Source organism: Marmota monax, unplaced genomic scaffold, assembly GCF_021218885.2.
Source record: "Marmota monax isolate L192 unplaced genomic scaffold, Marmota_monax_Labrador192_F-V1.1 WCK01_AAM20220418_F8-fsc00070, whole genome shotgun sequence".
NCBI lineage: Eukaryota > Metazoa > Chordata > Mammalia > Rodentia > Sciuridae > Marmota > Marmota monax.
Genome location: NW_026692116.1, coordinates 5,695,744 through 5,708,146, shown reverse-complemented (window position 1 = coordinate 5,708,146; position 12,403 = coordinate 5,695,744). Strand labels below are relative to the sequence as shown.

General features: G+C 36.3%; 1 protein-coding gene across 2 annotated transcripts in view; it reads right to left on the bottom strand.

The window, feature by feature from the left end:
- The window catches only part of Tlcd4 (TLC domain containing 4), an 89,635-nt gene that overhangs the window by 23,385 nt on the left and 53,847 nt on the right, over positions 1-12,403 (bottom strand). Inside the window, exon 10 of one of the 2 annotated variants that reach the window (XM_058585394.1) lies at positions 9,993-10,174. The exons of the other annotated variant lie outside the window; for it this stretch is intronic. The gene's annotated coding sequence lies outside the window, so the exon portion shown is untranslated. Of the gene's footprint in view, positions 1-9,992; positions 10,175-12,403 lie in introns of those variants that run through there. 2 annotated transcript variants of the gene reach the window in all.

The window sequence follows — 12,403 nt, the reverse complement described above, 5'->3', positions numbered from 1 at the left end:
AGGACATAGGCATTAGATCAGCGACCCTGCACCTTGTAGAAGAAAAATTAGGCCCAAATCTCCATCATGTCCACTTAAGAACCAAATTCCTCAACAAGACTTCTAAAGTGCAGGAAGTAAAATCAAGAATCAATAAATGGGGGTGGTATCAAACTAAAAATCTTCTTCACAGCAAAGGAAACAATCAAGAACATGAAGAGAAAGCCTACAAAATGGGAGAAAATCTTTGTCACCTGCACCTCAGATAGAACATTAATCTCCAGGATGTATAAAGAACTCAAAAAATTAACACCAAAAATAATAGTAATAATAATAAGAAGAATGAGAACCCAATCAATAAATGAGCAAAGAAACTGAACATATAATACTTTGCAGAAGAAGAAACATGAGTGGTCAACAAATATATGAAAAAATGTTCAACATCACTAGCAATTAGAGAAATGCAAATTAAAATTACACAGAGATTCCATCTCATTCCAGTGACAGTTGCAATTATCAAGAATACAAAAGTAACAATAAATGTTGGTGAGGATATGGGGGAAAAGGTACACTCATACATTGTTTGTAGAATTGCATATTGGTGCAACCACTCTGGAAAGCAGTATGGGGATTCATCAGAAAACTTGGAATGGAACCACCATTTGGCCCAGTTATTCTACTCCTCAGCATATACCCAAAGGACTTAAAATCAGTATACTACAGTGATGTGGCCACATCAATGTTCATAGCAGCTCATATAGCAGGATATATAAAGTTCTTTATATATTCTGCTATATATCACAATAGCTAAGCTATGGAACCAACCTATGTGCCCTTCAATAGATGAATAGATAAAGAAAATGTAGTACATATACATATTCAGCCATAATGAAGAATGAAATTATGGAATTTGCCAGCAAATGGATGGACTGGAGATGATCAAGCCAAGTGAAATAAGCCAAACCCAAAACCAAAGGCTGAATGTTCTCTCTGATATGTGGCAGTAGGGGAGGGAGGAATGGAGGTTCACCTGATTTGGATGTGTGTGTGTGTGTTGCGGGGGGGGGGGGGTTGGGGGAAGTGTGAATGGGGAAGGGAGACTGGATGGGAATAGGAGACCAGTGTTACTCCATACCATGTACACCACAAGAATGGGAATTTATACTCCATGTATGTATGATATGTCAAAATACATCCTACTGTCATGTCTATAAGAATATATATATATATATACACACACACATTCATGTAGATTTACTTTAAGTTAGGATTTTATTTATGTCTAGCATAGACAATTTGTTCAAATCATATGAATTTCACTAAGTGAGCTCACTTGTATACCTAGCATAGAGCCCGATAAACAGAACATCGCTAGAACCCTATAAACCCACTTTGTTCTTCTCAGTCATTATCCAGCCCCACATCCCCCTGGAAGGTCACTTTCAACCTAGCAGATTAGTTTTGCCTGTTTCTGAATATGGTGTGAATGTACTTATATAGTATTAACTCTTTGGTATCTGGCTTCTTATCAGCAACAAATGATGAGTTCAAGTGACTCACCATATTATTGCTTGTAATAGGAAAAAAATTCTTGTTTTATTCACTATTCCATTTGGGGAATATATAACAGTTTGGTTTTCCACTCTATTATTGATGGCATTTCAGTTGTTTCCAATTTGGGGCTGTTATGAATCATTCTGATATATATATATATATATATATATATATATATATATATATATATATGGCTATGAAACAAAAGTAATCAGTTTGAATAAGGAAAAGTTTGGAAGATAAGTTTTTTTCTTGTTATTTTCAACTAAAACAATGAAGTTATGTTAGAGCAGATATAAACTTTTGGAATCTAACTTTCCAAAATCCTACAATATCTAAATTCTAACTTTCTTTTCATAAAAAATGTAATCTCTACATTGCTAGCTCACCTATTGCTGCTGTAACAAATTACAAAATTTACTGACTTAAAACAATCCAAATCTGTTCTTCCATGGTTCTGGAGATTAGAAGACCAGATGGTTCTGACAAAGTCAAAATCAACATCAGTGGGGCTCCTGAAAGCTTTAGCATAGAATCTACTTTATTCCTCTTCCAGCCTACTTGTCTCCCAGTCTCCAGACAATAATCCCATCATATGACAAGACACGTCCTTCTCTGACTCTCCTGCCTCCTCTTTGTCTAAAAGGGATCTTGTGACTACATGGAGCCTACCTGGATATCCAAAGACAATCAAGATCCTTTCCTGATAAGGTAGCATATTCACAGAATCCAGCATTAATATTCACTTTGAGTGAAAACAACACCAGAATAATTATGGTGTGATGATGTGTGTGAATTTTTAAGGTTTGAGAAACATTGGACCAAATTATTAAGTTCCCCATTATTGGATTCCTATTTTGTTACTAAGAAAATAAAACTAATCATTAAGCATCAATAATCGTAACTCACCAATGCCAATCAGTGGTGACCCCTAAACTGCTTACGATGGCCTTAATGTTTGAGTCCCTCCCAAATCCATACATTGAAATCCTAATCCTGATGACATAAAGTATGAGGCCTCTAGGAGAAGAAAGGAGGAATCCCTCATTTGAGGGGGAAAAATAGCCTTAAAATAAGTGCAAAGGAGCTCATTGGCACCTCTGCCTCATGAGGATGCAATGAGGACACCTTTTACAAAGTGGAACCTAGAAGCTTTCACCAAATACGGAACTTGCCAGTGTCTTGATCTTTGGCTTCCTAATCTGCAGAACTGTGAGATATTTGTGTTGTTTATAAACTAAGCATAAGGTATTTTTTATAGCAGTCTGAACAGACTAACACACTGCTTATGTAATTCCAACCCTAAATATAGTTATTTTTATAAAACCTCAAGCAAGTTGAGCATAGTGGTACCTTTCTATAATCCCAGCAATTTAGGAGGCTGAGGCAGGAGGATTGCAAGTTTGAGGCCAGCCTCAGCAACTTAGCAAGGCTCTAAGCAACTTAGTGAGACCGAGTATTAAAATTTTAAAAAAATAAAATAAATAAAACTTTTAGAAAAAGTTACATTAAGAAAACATTTAAAAACTAAGTAAGCATGGTAATTTTTATGTAGCTAGATCGTGGATCATATTTCTTTCTCTTTTATTTTAGTATGCAGGTTTTATTTTTATGGAGAAAGTAAAAAGATTATTTTTTAAGTATTTTTAACTTTTAGAGGCTACATAAAAATTTTAATAGTTGGCTTGTAATTTAGCAATAATTTTTATAAACCTGTGTGTACACGAACATAATCAGAATTTTTAAGTGTTTAGAGAATATTTTTAATTCCTCCTTCACTCCTCCCTCCAAACATTCTTTTTTTTTCATCATAATTCAACTTTTAATAGTTACAGAAGATAAATAACAGCAAAAAAACATTCAAAATAATGAGTGTGTAACACTAACCTTATTCATCTTACAAAATCTCAGTTAGAAGGTAATACAAAATTCTGACAATGTTCAATCTTTTGACTCAGGTGTCATGTATATGTAAGGATACATTTTCTTAAGGTGGAATACTTCTTGAAAATAAAGAATGTCCATAATTTTTAAAATATTCTGCCCTTGTTTTATTACAAGTCATTTAATGTATTTCCTTTTTATTACTTATAAAATCTGCCATTATAAGAACTTCAATTGGTATGAAATAGAAATGTTGGTTTATAAAAATGGATGTAAAAATTATCCATTTGTTTCTAAACTAGCCATCAAATAAATCTTAATATATTTTGAAGAAAGTATTTATCAGTAATTACTATTATCGGTAGTTTTAGAAGAAAAGTAATGTATCTTGCCATGAATCTTTTATTCAGTCCTTTTTTTAAATGTTGGATCTAATTTTTTTTTGTCTTTTTTTAAATTTTTTATTGTTGGTTGTTCAAAACATTACATAGTTCTTGATATATCATATTTCACACTTTGATTCAAGTGGGTTATGAACTCCCATTTTTACCCCGTATACAAATTGCAGAATCACATCAGTTACACATCCATTGATTTACATATTGCCATACTAGTGTCTGTTGTATTCTGCTGCCTTTCATATCCTCTACTATCCCCCCTCCCCTCCCCTCCCCTCTTCTCTCTCTACCCCCTCTACTGTCATTCATTTCTCCCCCTTGTATTATTTTCCCCTTTCCCCTCACTTCCTCTTGTATGAAATTTTGTATAACCCTGAGGGTCTCCTTCCATTTCCATGCAATTTCCCTTCTCTCTCCCTTTCCCTCCCACCTCTCATCCCAGTTTAATGTTAATCTTGTTCTCATGCTTTTCGTCCCTACTCTGTTCTTAGTTACACTCCTTATATCAAAGAAGACATTTGGCATTTGTTTTTTAGGGATTGGCTAGCTTCACTTAGCATAATCTTCTCTAATGCCATCCATTTCCCTGCAAATTCTATGATTTTGTCATTTTTTAATGCAGAGTAATACTCCATTGTGTATAAATGCCAGATTTTTTTTTTATCCATTCATCTATTGAAGGGCATCTAGGTTGGTTCCACAGTCTTGCTATTCCCAAACATTCTTCTTTCTTGGTTTTTCTTTTCTTAGGATATAGAAACAACATCTTCCCTTTTGTTCAAGCCAAAATCATAGAAAAATCATCAGTTTTCTGGCTCCTTCCCACATCTTTCAAAAGCAGTCCATCAACTGCAGTCAACTCTACTTCTAAAATAAGTTCTGAAACCATCTATTTCTCTTCATCTCTATTGCAACCACTTAAGTCTGACCCAACATTTTACAAAAGAATGAATTGCAACCCACTGATGAATTGGGAGATCAGTTTAATGGATGACAACCAGAATTTCGTCTTTTACAGTAAAAGAGAATAGAAAATCTCAAAGCGCATCCCTCATGTAAGAGTGTCTCACAAATTTTGTTTGTGTACTGAGTCACTACATAAAATATGTTTCTTCTTGTGATTTGTGTGTGTGGGGGGGAAGTGTTTGAAAGCCTAGATATAAGCCCACATTATTTCTTACCTGGACTACTTAAAACCTGAATGCTCATTCTGAGCATGATGAGAAGCCAAACACCTCAGGTAGGCCTAGCAGCCCAATATGATCTGACACTTGTTTATCTGTACAATCTTTTCATCTTCCATGCTCCTCACTAACCACATTCCAATCACTCTGCTTTCCTTGTTGGACACACAAAAGTACCCCCCAGTGAGTTGGCACTTGCTGTTTTCCCTGAACAGAATGTTGTTCACCACACTTGCCTCTTCCTTCTGGTATTTGTGCAAATGCTAATCTCCACAAAGTGCTTTTCTAAAATGTCCCCTGATCTCCACTCTCTTCTTTCGTGCCACCAATTCTTATTTACTGCCTGTCTCTATTTGCTAGAATGTAAATTATAAAACAGCAGCACCTTCCTTGTCTGCCCCCTTCATTGACCTATCTATAGATCCTAAAATACAGCCAGAACATAAAACATACTAAATAAAAAAGTTTTTGATTGAGAGACTTACTGAAAGTGAAATACTGTGCCAGATGTGGAAATCAAAGATAAAAACACATCTTACAGGATCATTTGACGTATTCTATGCTTTCCCCTGTTCCTTATCTCTATTTTAGCTCATTAGGGCTTTCTATAATAAAACACCATAAAGTGAGGGATTTTGCACAAGAGAATTTAATTTTCTCATCGTTATGGGGCTGCAAAGTCCAAGACCAAGGCATCAGCAGATTCAGTATGTCATAGAGTCTAGCTTCCTCACATGGTGGAAGGAACAATGGATCTCTCTGAGGTCTCTTTCATAAGAGAACTAACCCCATTCATGAGGGCTCCAGCCTCATGAATAATCACCTCCAAAAGTCTCACTTCCTAATACCACTACCTTAGGGAGAGGACTTCAATTTTTTAATGGGATGGATTGAATTTTATTCCCTTCCGACTCCTAGTGTCCTATAGACAAGGACCCTGACAGTTTTATTCACTATTTAAATCCCCCACTTTTTATGCCACCAATTCTTGTTTACTGCCTGTCTCTATTTGCTAGAATTTGCCTTGCATAGAGGATTGGTGTTATTTAAGGAAATGACTGAGATCTGGAATTTGTAACAGATCCAGCACACTATAGTGAACGATTTTCCAGCAGGTTTCTACCATCTAGGTTAAGCACAGAAAATGCAATCATTTGGTTTGGTCCAGGGTAAAGAGATTTAAGAGTTGAAGCTAATGGTTAGAAAATCATGAAAGGGATCGACAATGGAGTACAGATTTCTTCTGGTTTCACTTTTTATATAAACAAATTAGATCCCTTTAAAAACAAAAGTTCAAACATAAAATTTTTCATTTTGTAATGTAGTTTTTAAAAAATTAAAATATTGGCACAGCAACTTCCTCACTTTCTTCTTTAATATATAAATCCCTGTTATTATTTGCTTTAGCTCCTTGTTATGCTAAGGGATTATCCATACTTTTCCCCAGATTCATTTCTTCCATTACTTTCCATCATGATATATTACCTTATAAAAGTCCCTCCATAGATTATAAAACCTGGAATGAATCCTCTATAGTAGATTGGCCTACTAAATTTTATAAAATTTCAGGAAGTAAAGTGTACCACCCAACGAAATCACAGACAGCAAACATTGTTATGATAATAATTCCCTCATCCCAATTCATCCTTGTTTGACTCTCCAGAAAGTTCCCAGCAGTCTATGGGTAGGTTCACTAAGAATAAAGAAATCTTATGGGGTCTTGATTACCCAATACTGAGTCAACCAAGGTAACTGATCAATAAGTGATGGACTGACTTCTCAAGATAATGGAGGATTCAGATGTTTTTATTTTTGTGAGAGAGGAATAAATAACTTATTACCTTTTTATTATTTATCTATTTTCCATTCTGATCATCATATTTTGTGTGGGGAAACAAAATGAGTTCTATGTTTGGATACCATCATCAAGATGTATACATCTTCCATAAGTTAACACTTGGAAAAATATTTTAAAAATCAACTTGGCCACAAGTGCAGTGGGAAAGTACATCATTAAAACTTTATCTCTTTCCCCTAAGAATGCTGAAAAGCACTTAGCAAATATTATATTCAGCCTTTTTGGCTAGTTTCATTGATTGCAAGTGATACCATCTCCTCTTACAAGTAAGGGAGATGGAATCATAAACAAGTGGACTCACTGAAGGGCATACAGTCACCATCAAAATTAGAATTTAGGCTGCTTCCAAAAATTCACACAACTGAAAACAGTATTCTGGAATTGCTATCTGATAGGAATTAAAACCTGCCACACACTGGGCTATATCTTAAACCTGCTTCTAATTACCATAACATTGAATGATGGAATTTGAAAGAAAAGGGGTCTTCAACTCACCCAGTTCAACTTCTCACTTTACAATTGGAAAAAAAAAAAAGAAGAAGAAGAAGAAAGAAGAAGAAGAAGAAGAGGAAGAAGAAGAAGAGGAAGAAGAAGAAGAAAAAAAAAAACACCAGCAAGGTGAAAGTGCTTTTCTAAAATGATTGCCAGTGGGTAGTAGAGCCGGAGTTGGGGTCCCAGTCTCTAATCTCCCAGATGAAAAGCCTTCCCACCATGTTATTCCAACTATCAAAGTCTGTGCTCCAGCCCCAATAGTGCCCTGCTTCCACTACTTATCACAGTCATTGGGGCAGTGAACTCATTTCTTTGACCTCAAGGCTGAAAGTACACAGAGCAGCTTTACTGTGGCCAGAAAAGGTTGTTCAGGACAGGAAGTGTTAGGAGATCAACTGTCAATCAAGAGTGAGTTTATTTATCCTGGTTGTTACAGAAACTCACTTGACAATCTAGCAAACATTTGACTAATGATAAAATAATGAGTTTTTTTCCTCTCCCTTCTACCTGGACATTTACTTGTTTTTATTTTTAGAGGGGAAAGAACCAATTTTATTAATACATAGTATTGAGAGTGAGTAGGACACACATTCATGAGTGGGGAAGGGACTACATACTAGAGGTGCAGCCAGTACACATGCCTACGGCTGGAGGAGCATGTGGCAGACAGTGGCGCCCACCTCGTAGAACTTTCAGGTGGACAATGAGGTTGAGTAGGTAATATAGGGTGATATAGTGGAGAACCTCAAGTTTGGTTTAAGGAATTTACATTTGAATGGAGTACTGGAAGTTCTGAGCAGGGCTGTGACAAAAATTAAGGATAAATGACATGGCCAGTAGCACTGTGATGGATGGGGGAGAGGACAGAGTCAGAGAGACCAATTAGAGACTGTGTGGTACTCCATGAGGGTACACTTTCAAAGTGCCTCTCTATTTCACCTCTTGACAATTTCACAAATGAAAACCTAACAGAGTCACTGCAGCCTCCACCCATGTTTAGAACACACAGCTGCTTCTCCTCCACATTTAGACTTTTGCCCCTTCTTTCACCAACCCCAAACTGCCTCACCTAAGGAACCAGTTCCACAGCAAGATGGAGTCTCTTAGACTCTCAGCAGCCCCTAGCTCCTAGACCCACAGCTGAAACTGTGAACAAAAAACATAGGAAAAAAAAAATCATAGAAAACCTTATTATTTGACCTCTGACCATCTTTCTAGACTTTTCATCAACTCTTTGACTTGATGAGCTGAACTGACACTGGGAGCCATGAGTTATGGGTCAGAAAAAAGGAAACTGAGAGGGTTGCAAGGAAACCATGAGTCCGTGGCCTGTCAGGAACCTGGAATGCACCAGAGGATAAGGTAGCAGCAAGTTAGGAATCAGAAAAGGAATCAAAACCACGAGTGCCACAGGGTGGCACTTTAAGAGTGTTTTCTTTCTCACAGGTTGAATTCTGCACAGCCTTGCCATTATGTTAAGTCTATCACAGGCTCCACTCTGTTCTTCCAACTCCTGTACTTTCTTTCCTTATTCATGCCCAAATGCCTCATCCCCCGACTTCTCTCTTAGAGTCCCATGACAGCTGCCATCAGCCTGCTGACCAAACTTCCATTGAGTCTGTGGCTTGCCTTGTTCTGACATCACTGCCCAGTGGCGTCAGTCTCCTCTCAGTTCAAAAGCCTTATCCTTGAGTTATGTTCAATTTTTCTAAATCTGTTTGGCTCTCTGCAATATTTATCAGAACCAGCCCTTTTATTTATCTTCCTTGTCTGGGGTTAACCATCAGGCTTTAACCTCTTGGCAGTGTTCTTTATCCAGTTTCTCCATCACTTAACCTATGTCTATACTTTCATTTATCTAAACTGGCACTGAGAATATCCCTTGAATGTCATTCAAATCACATTACTAATGAACCTTCAAAGGTACACATATTCTTTCCTAATAACCTGTTTCAAATTAATGCTCTTGCTGATAGGATGGATAGAGTAGGAAGCAATGTCAGAGATATTTCAAACAGTATTTTATAGATAGCAAAACTAACTCAATAATTAAGATAATATCTTCATAGTGACCATAAGTTTTTAAGCATCTCACTCTTTCCAAATTGTTCTTTTCCAATTTACAATCCAAACAAAGCCCTTTCTTTCTTCCAGTGCCTCACCGATTCATACATCCTCTCTGTCCAAACCAACTTCAAAAACGGCTCCTTTCATCTTGTAAAATCTGTCATGATCTGACACACAGTCCTGTCTAGAAAACCTAATGACTGGGTGTTGTTGGGGTTTTGGGAGCTACTACAGATCAGGACTTATACTTCTCTGGAATCTCAGTAAACCACTAGGACTATGGCTTCACTGTGCTTCCTCCTCATTCCTTCCTCTGCATGGAGGCATCTGGTCATTGGAAGTGCGTCAAACATTGAAAAAAATATGCACTTTCTCAAACAAAAGTGACTTTGAAACTGCAGGCCACATCATGAGACCATCAGTTGAATGTGTATCTAGATACACACAGAGATACATACACATGGAGCATATATAATACATACATATTCATACATGTTGCACTTTAATATAAAGTCATAAAACTTCTTAAACACAGATACTATGTATAAGAATTTTATTTGAGAAGTTCCTGTCAACCAGAATGCAATGTGTACATACATGGAGTTTTCTTATTTTTCCTGTTTTCTTAAGTCCTTTCCTCTTTCCTTTTTTCTTTGCAAATTTCCACTGATCTTTGACCTTGATCCTTGATAGAAAGGCAGCCCCTCATCGCTGTTACCTTCCTTTTCTCCCTTGCTCAGGCAATTCATGCTGGTGATCTGGTAAAATGACAAGATTAGATGCAGTCATGGAATTTAGCTGGAGGGAGGAGGGAGAGGAAAGGGCTATTTGGCAATGGTAGGGAGACCAAGGATCATTGTGCCACAAGTGATGATAGGCACAGCCATTCAGGCAAAGTAGTGTACACGGTCCTTAGATGAAGAGTCCTGTTTTGGGGAGCATCCAGGAACATGTGTTGGATTATCAGTTACTAGCATGGGAAAAGTTACCAATTTATCAAATCACTTAATTTGTGCATGTTGAAGGATCATTAAAGGGAGAAGCAGGGAGGAAAAGGAGGAAGAAGCAAAAAGTAGACTTTGGTAAAGACTAGAGGATACAAGAATAAAGGGGTGAATTAGTATGAGACAACCTGAGGTGTCCACTTGCTTCAAGCAATTCTAAATCCTTGTCCTTTCACCTGTGGCCTATTCTCCACCAACAGCTGTGATTGCTATTTTCATTCTGAAATTCAGCTGTTCCCTTGCCAGTCTTGACACAACATTTTAGGCATGTTTTGAACATGACTCATGATACTCTCCAGAGGGCAAAAACCACTTCAGTATTCTATTCTTTTAGTGCTCAGCTTCCTGACCTACTAGGTATTCTCAGACCAAGATGCAAGAGGAATGCCACAGGCCATTTGAGAAGGTAGGGATTATAGCCAAGACATTTGGCAAAGATCACTAGACCACATGAGAGGCCTAAGGGACAAAGGGAAGGAGATTAAAAACCTAACTGCCAAAGTTTTACTTAATCTAAAAGGGCTTATTGATTAGATAGCACCATTCCTTCCATTAGCAAGCATGACTAAAATGTTTGCAACTCTTTTTGATTTGCCATAAGCTGGGATCCCAGAGGGGAGAGATGGAGGGAAGGTTAATGAGCTCTTCAAACACCTTGAGAAATAAAAACTTACCTTTAGGACTCAGACGAGACTAATTTGAGGAACATAATCTCACCAAATTCATTCATTACTATTGAAGTATACACCTTGCAGACAAACTTTTGCACTAAATAATTGATTTTATTTTTGTTCACAAAATGCAAAGCTTTGCACTGCATTATAGTAGTGTTCTAGCACAAGAAAATCCAAAGGTGTTCATGGGGATGTAGTTTATATAATGTGACTTCCATCATTCTTAAAATTAGTATTAAATAGTCATGACAAAGTAGGCCGACCCTGTATAGCATGCGTATTATTGCTTAGAACTTGCAAATATAATTTAAAATGGTACACATACAAAGTATATAAACATTTCAAAATTTTAATGAAAATATTGAAAGACATATTATCCCTTCATTCAGGCAAAGCACAACCAGAAACCAAAATAAAGAATACTATATCATATTTTAGTTCTTAGTAACACTGATTTATAAATTATCTAGTCTTATATTCTATAAATAAAAGTTCAACTTTATGGAAATAAATTAAAAAGTATGTAATTCACAAAATGTTAAATGTATTTTGAGAAACTTCCAAAAATCTTTGACAATACTGTATATTATATATTTTCAGGAAAAAATTGTATATATGTCACTATAGGTATTGCATGTACTGCAGTTTTCAAGTAGCTTTTTCAAATAAAGTCTATTTAAATGTCACTATTACAAATTCTAATAATTACCCAAAGAAAACTCATAACTTACCCTGGTTATGAGTATTATCCACATGAAAGTTCCTTAAGTAAAAAGTAGACATAATCAGACCAGAAACAAATCAAGCAAGAAAAAAACATACAGCATGCTTTATTTACTGCTGTATTTTTAGGTTTTGTTAGCCAAGTAGCAAATAACTGAGGCACATTTAATTGCAGAAAGCATTACATAAAAATATAAAGGACAAAATGTACAAATGATGTTTAACAACTTTTCAGCCAGAGGTATCATATTTATAAATATTTGAGATTTAGAAACATTTCTCATTGTTTTGGTCTGCATGAAGGGCCTGGTATCAAAACTGATGCTCAGTAAGTGTAAACATTATCAGTGCAAAAAAAAAAAAAAAAAAAAAAAAGAGAGAGAGAGAGAGAGAGAGAAGAAAATTCTAAAAGACCTTTAAGAGATGTCTACAATATTTCACTGCATTCCAAAATATCTTCCAGTTAGGGTACTTATTATCAAAGCTAGTAGAGGCTGTTTGAAGTCTAGGTAAGAAAGAAGTAGAGCTCAAGTCCATGTCAAGTCAGTGGATGCTGTACTCCAGGAAACACCAAGTTATCTGTTTG